The 7,500-nt window shown below is 39.0% G+C and overlaps 1 protein-coding gene across 2 annotated transcripts in view; it reads left to right on the forward strand.

Moving 5' to 3' along the window:
* LOC113815853 (zinc finger protein 429) overlaps positions 1-577 on the forward strand; it is a 9,419-nt gene extending 8,842 nt beyond the window's left edge. For both annotated transcript variants that reach the window (XM_027367865.2, XM_027367866.2), the window contains one exon: positions 1-577. This exon is cut by the window's left edge and continues 2,024 nt beyond it. The gene's annotated coding sequence lies outside the window, so the exon portion shown is untranslated.
* The last annotated feature ends 6,923 nt before the right edge of the window (positions 578-7,500 follow it).

The following is a 7,500-nucleotide window of genomic DNA, read 5'->3' on the forward strand; positions in this document are numbered from 1 at the left end:
GTGTGTGCGCGTGTTGTGTGTGTGTGTGCGCGCGTGTTGTGTGTGTGTGTGCGCGTGTTGTGTGTGTGTGTGTGCGCGTGTTGTGTGTGTGTGCGTGTGTTGAGTGTGTGTGTGTGCGCGTGTTGTGTGTGTGTGTGCGCGTGTTGTGTGTGTGTGTGTGTGTGCATGTGTTGTGTGTGTGTGTTGTGCGTGTGCGTGTGTTGTGTGTATGTGCGTGTGTTGTGTGTATGTGCGTGTGCGTGTGTTGTGTGTGTGTGTGTGTGCGTGTGTTGTGTGTGTGTGCGTGTGTTGTGTGTGTGTGTGTGCATGAGAGTGTGTGTGTGTGTGTGCATGTGTGTGTACATATGTAGGCAGGTTAATGCAAAACTCAATGAGGATACTATTTGTTGAAATAATGCTACTGACATTATTTATTTTATGTTTTTTATGTTTTATACATAATGTTTTAGATGTTATATATTTTTAAAAATTCTTATTGTATATAATTAACAAGATGTAGTCTTACATTCCAAGAATAAAAAAACAATGCTCATCGCACAAATATTTTGCCATAAACAATAAATAAGTAATCATATAATTTGACTGGTTTTGAATTGATTCCTATACATTTGCATGCAATTGGAGATATACTTGAGTAATGATGTGAAAGTTATATTGATATACAGTTGCAATAATTAATGTATTATGGTATTGTAGTGATTAAAATTACTTCATGAAATAGTTGTTCTTTTTTCAAGGGTCTTTATCGCCAAAGTAGTCCGCATATGTTCATTTGTCACACATTACAAATTAAATCCTGTCCAGGAAATAGCACCAAAATATGTTCAACTTCATGTAACACATGAAATTGATATAATTTCTTCATTTTGCAATTTCTTGGACATTTAGAAATGTTAATAATTTGAATGTAAAACCCAGAAAGTATATTTCTTTTCACGCAACTCAACACAAAAAATCGATGTGGTGTAATATTCTCTGCTTATATTTATCTCCCCCACCCATCTCTTGCCCATTGCTGTTGTGGGGACTAAGGAGACAGACACTTGAGGCCCTAGAATGGGGGTCTCCCAAACCTTAGGCCTTAGACCTTCGCTCAACTAATTTTACAATGTCTTTTCTTATTCCCCTCTCCTTATCCATATCTTGGACATTCTGTACGGTATGGTCAAACTAAGTTGGGCAAATTATGATATTCTTGTAGAGGACAAAAAGTAATAGTGGTTGGCACAAGAAATATTCTACAGACACGAATGATAACGCCACAATTATATGATATTATTGTAGAGGACGAAAAGTAATAGTGGTTGGTATAAGAAATATTCTTCAGACACGAATGGTAACGCCACAAATAAAGGAAAATGTCGCGGAAAGTGTCGCACACAGCTCGGCGTTAAGAATTGCTAAAGAACAAGTTCTCGCACAGCTCGCACACCGTCTTCTGTCCTACTGCGCACTTACGTGACCACTACCTCACGACCAATCAGGACGCGGCAGTTTAGCAGATATTTTTAATTGGTCATTAAAGTTCAAGTATACTATAACATATACTATATAATAATAATGCACACGACCATCGACTAACGTTTCATATATATTTTCGTCTCAGCCGTTTTTACGTTGATTTGTATTTTAAGCCTCAATTTTGGCTAACACATTAATATCCTCAACTGCCAAACTACTCAAATAGAGTCGATACTTAACACGCACATTTCTGGCTACACCAGTGACCTGCCTCATTCTTCTCAGTGACAATGACCAATGTGTGTCATTTGTATTAAGGTAATGTGCTTGACTTTTGACCTTTATTTTCTACTCCTCAGATGCCTCACCTCTTCACTTCAACTAAAAGATCCTATACGACTTCCGAAACTTCCTAAGCATGAACCAAGATAATGCTCCTCTCTCTCATCTATTCTATTCCCCAACCCCAATCCCGTTTACATTCAAAGTGACTGCCGACCTCCATCCTCCTCATATCCCCCTATCCCTTTCCCCCCCACTCCACCCCATCCTCTCATCCTTCACTAACCTCGCTTACTTCCACATTATCTCTCATGTGAATTTCTTTTGTCACAACAGTGTCTTTTCCCGGACCCTTCGTTTCCTGAAGAACCTCCTGATTACCTTCTCTCTCTGACCCCGTACCTCTTTCCCAGAGTTCTACATCTCTTACTTTTACGACACTCATTTCTACCTTTATTACCCATCAATAGCTACTTAAATGCAAGTATGCAGTGGAATATTAGAAGTTTCCGTTCTCACAGACTTGAGCTTTGTCACCTATCTTCCCATCCATAGTCTGCCTCACACATCCTCCAATAGCAATTCCCAATTACCATTTTCTAGCATCCCATTACTCTCTACCTGCCTCCTCCAAAATTGTCCATCATAAAGCATCATATGTTATACTTCTCTTACAAATCACTCTCTTGCACAGCTATTCGCATCTTTTTCCGCCGATGGTTCACTATTGTTTCAATTTACTTCTACTTCCCTCCCCAATGACTTTTTTTCAAACATTACTTCCCCCCAAGTCGCTCCCTGTGAGACTTTCTAATGCTGACCTTACACTCCTAAATTCAAACCGCCCCAACCACTTTGACATGCGTATCCAATCCTTTCCATGCCTTGATCTTTCTCTTTGCTCTCCTTCCCTTCGTCTAGACTTCCATTGGTCAGTTCTACTCTATCAATATTCAATAACATGGACGACCGTAAACTTTCCTCCGCAATGAAGTGAAGCCTCTGCACTATCTTTCCTAAAACGAAAAATTCCCGGTACCTTTCCTCAAGACTACCATCCCATAGCTCTTGCGAGCTGCCTAAGCAAACTTCTGTAAACGCATTGCTCAGTCACTTATCTCATTCCTGCAAACGTATTGCTCAGCGCCACATATCTTCTTGTCGTAAACGCACTGCTCGGCGCCACATATCTCACTGCTGTAAACTCATTAGTTTAAGTTCTACCACCTGGGATCTGGCCATCCCTATAAGTAAATGATTTACCCATCTTTGCCACTAGCCCTTCCATATCTGTCCGTCAGATTCTCCAGTTTGTAATAACACCAATCTCTTCTTAGGCCATGGCTTCTGATTTTCTACCTAAGACATTTTACATCATTTTTTTCTCGTTCACGTACAGGCTCCCAACCTCCACTCTTTTCATAAGACGCGCCACTCCAAATCTGCCCATCAGGCAAGGTGCTTGGTGTCATTGCGGTCTTCGATTAGCCTAGGCACCTTCCGATCCTCTCCAGTTGATAGACTATACACTGAATCAGGCCTACCATCCCTTTCTCTATGCCTTGCCCCTTTTCTCTAAGTAGCTATGCTCGTTTTCACAAATTTTCTGTCAAAGTTAACCGTCCCTCTGTCCCTTCATACCATCTCTACACGTTTACCTACCGTTTTTCCTGTCAGTATAACGCTCTGCTTTTCCCAATTACCCTTTTCTTATCTCCGATCCCTTCCTCTTTCTGATTAGTCTTCCCCTCCCTGGCTCATACCTGTCTCTTGTAATTGCTCTTCAATTTTCCCTGATCCACCCAAATCAGAATCGAGCGTCCTTACAACAGGACCATTTGCTACACTATTTGATTTACAGCGCATATCTTCCATCTCTTCTTCATCCTTCACCATTTTTACCGACTCACATAACTCAATATCACTCATACAGTCCATACACCCAGAACCATACCATCAGCACAAAAGCTGTCCGTTCACGAATAGGTCACACTCACCTCATGCATTATTATCTCATGTCACGCACCGATCCACCTCAATGCTCACCATGCAATGTTCCTCTTTGAGCCCCACACATCTTACTATCCTGACCTCGCTATTACTTACTTGTCCTCTCTACCCGGCGCTCCAGCTTGCCGGACATCCTCACGGAATCCCAAACCTTTTCGCTATAATTATATGTATATGTATATATATGTGTGTGTGTGTGTGTGTGTGTGTGTGTACACATATACACATGTATATATATGAGGCCCCATCTGCGAAACGGACGTAACCCACAAAAATGGCAGTTTGGAGTTGCATGCGCCGTCTTGTATACCAGATATTAAATAATCATGTGGCAGTGTCAGCCAAGGGAAAATAGACATTCCTGAAGGGTTAATTTAGGCCTAAAGTTGGGTGTTGTTGGCGTCCACCCGGCAAGACTAACTATTGAATTATGTGCGAGAGGGGTTTAAGCCCTGGGCCCGGATTCACTAACTCACTTACGATGGCAAAATCATTGGTAACTATAGTTACCATGGTAAACAGACAGCGGTGGTATTCACTAACAACTTGCCATTGGAGTTGCCATGGTAAATTTTACCAGTGGTCATAGCACTGGTAACTTTTGGGAAGACGATGTCATCACGTGTTATCTCGCCAAAAAATCAATATCTAAGCAAAGTTTTGCGTTTGTTTTTACACCTGATGTAACTAATGTGATGGCAAACAGATATCACAACGCGGACATAGTGAAGAAATGCAAATTTCACTCGAAACTAGCAAGAATAAGATCCACACAAATTCTCGTGAACTTATAAGCCTACATTATACAAGAGTTCTTCTCTGACTTAATTATTATAAAAACTATAGAAGAAAACCTACCCTGCTGATATATAAACTTACAATACCAACGCTAAATGAGTATAGCAATATCTATATCTGTCGGCATTTTGACAATAAACTCCAAAGTGCCTGGGGAAGAATAAGCTTGAGATATTTCCTTTGACAACAAATGGCGATGAATAAAACATGTTTGATCCGGTTCTTTGTTTAACAATGATGGAAAACATGTATAAATCGGTTAGGACTGTCTCTTTGGTTTGAGTTAACAATAATATATTGATATAGCATTGTTTGTACTGGTTCCTATCTATACAGTAAATATATATCTAACATGGTGGATGTAATCAAATAAATATATTCTTTTTTCTACAAAAGTGTTTTAGCTCTGACGATTATTTAAACAATCTCGCTGTGTCTTGTTCTGTTTACATGTTAAGTGTTACCTAAAAATATTATGTATAGCGCTCGCTGATTGGTTGAATAACTTTACCAGAGCCCTCTGTTGGCTACCATTAGAATGAGTCGATTTACGATTGTAACTCAGCATATCCAAATTATCATTTCTTCATGAAACCCGCTTTGCCATGATTGGTAAACGCAACGGTAAATGACCGCTGGTAAATGCGTTACGATCGTATGTTTGTGAATCCGGCCCCTGGGTGGTACCAGATCCAATGAAGATGGATGATTTTTTCCATGAAGAACAAAAATGACATGAAAAAAAGACTGAATCCTGGGCCTACTTTTTTTTCTCATTAGTTTTTTTATATATTATATATATGTTTATACATTGACTTTAATAATTTCTTGTGAAAAAACTGGCAGTGAAGATTTTTTTCTATATACTACTATGTTTTTTGTTTTCAAAAGATCGAAAACTCGGTTTTTATAAATAACATGACATGATAGAACTAGCCTAGATCTTTATTTTGATGCATAATAGTAATGCATTCAACTGCTTTACTCATTACTATGTTATCAACTTTGAGCGCGATTTACTCAAAACTAAGATTTTGGGGTTAACCCCCTCTTGCATATGGGGCCTCATATATATATATATATATATATATATATATATATATATACACATAAACACACAAATACATGTGTGTGTGTGTAAGTATATGATCTGTGTGCATGTGTGTGAGCGTGATTTACTCAAAACTAAGATTTTGGGGTTAACCCCCTCTTGCATATGGGGGCCTCATATATATATATATATATATATATATATATATATATATATATATATATATATATATATATATACATACACACACACAAATACATGTGTGTGTGTGTGTAAGTATATGATCTGTGTGCATGTGTGTGAGTATGTGTTATGTCTGTGTGTATGTATATGCGAGAACATGGTGTGTGTGTGTGTGAGAGAGAGAGAGAGAGTGTGTGTGTGTGAGTGAATTTGTTTCAATTTCTTTCGTTTCATTTTTATTAAATCGAATATCGAAAAAGAAAAAAGACATACAAACCTAGATAATGACCCGTATATTTCCTCGCATTTCCACCTTCTTTTAGTATTATCTTAATTCCATCAAAATTGCAAGTCTGTTTGATAAAAGAGCAATAGCTTGCTGTGAAATTTAGATATTAATAGACAGTCGAGAATAGTAACTAAATGTTGCAAAATGCGTAGATTTAATGTGTGACTACATGGCGCGTTTGTTACGCATCTCTCACAGCCATTCCTAAGAGAGGCGAATCTAAATTCAGAGTTCCATCGCGGTCGGCTAAATTTGAAAATGAATTTCATTTTCATGCTGTTTATAGAATTTGCCTGCATTACGTTCGATGAAGTGTGTGTGTGTGTGTGTGTATGTGTGTGTGTGTGTGTGTGTGTGTGTGTGTGTGTTTGTGTGTGTGTGTGTGTGTGTGTGTGTGCATACAAACACACGCATGCAGCGCACTTATTCAATATATATATATATATATATATATATATATATATATATATATATATATATATATATATATTTACATATATATGCATATATATAATGTACACACACACAAACACACACACATTTATATAAATGAGTGTGTATGTGTGTATATATGTATATATATACATATATATATATATATATATATATATAGAGAGAGAGAGAGAGAGAGAGAGAGAGAGAGAGAGAGAGGGGGGGGGGGCAGCTGCCCGTCCTGCTGATGGAAATGAGATACGCCAAAATGAATTTCCACATAAAGGGCATATGTGAAGTAATTATCATGCATTGTTTTTTCTTTGAATAGTGTTCAATAATGCATGCTTAGCCTATTCATGAAAAAAAAAATCGAAGAGACTCTCTGGTATCCCCAAAAATCCCATAGCAACGCCCTTAGAAACGAAGATGCAAAACCCGGCGGTCTTCGGCAGTCCCCGGTTGTGACGTCATTCCCAGAACCAGGGAGAATCTTGTTCGAATAGCGTGATACACACAGTGCACCCGCGAGTCAAGGATATCATGGAACTGTCCCAGTTTCAAGCTATTAAATTTTGTAACAAAAGATGCCGCGGCGTTGTGTAGCAATTGCTATTTGAATGGCCAAAAGACCGCGACAGAGCAAGGAAATGGACATGTTTTGTGCATGCCAAGCGAAGCAACTTTCAGCTTGTGCCAACCAGCGTACTTTGCCTGAAACACTTCGAGCCCGATTGCTTTGCGAACACAGTAGCTTACGACATGGGTTTTGCAAAATGGTAGGCCATTTCCAATTTATATTTGTCATGATCACAACAGCGCAAAACAAACTCTGAAAGAGCGCTTTTGCTTGGCGACGTGTGGGTACGACACAGTGTGCCGAGTGCATTGCAAGTGTGCATGTATTACTACACAGAGGTAGGGTAGGTACACCCCAAAAAGCACAACACAAATAAATACCGATGCCCCATACCCCTCCACTCGCGAATGGATG

Source organism: Penaeus vannamei, chromosome 9, assembly GCF_042767895.1.
Source record: "Penaeus vannamei isolate JL-2024 chromosome 9, ASM4276789v1, whole genome shotgun sequence".
NCBI lineage: Eukaryota > Metazoa > Arthropoda > Malacostraca > Decapoda > Penaeidae > Penaeus > Penaeus vannamei.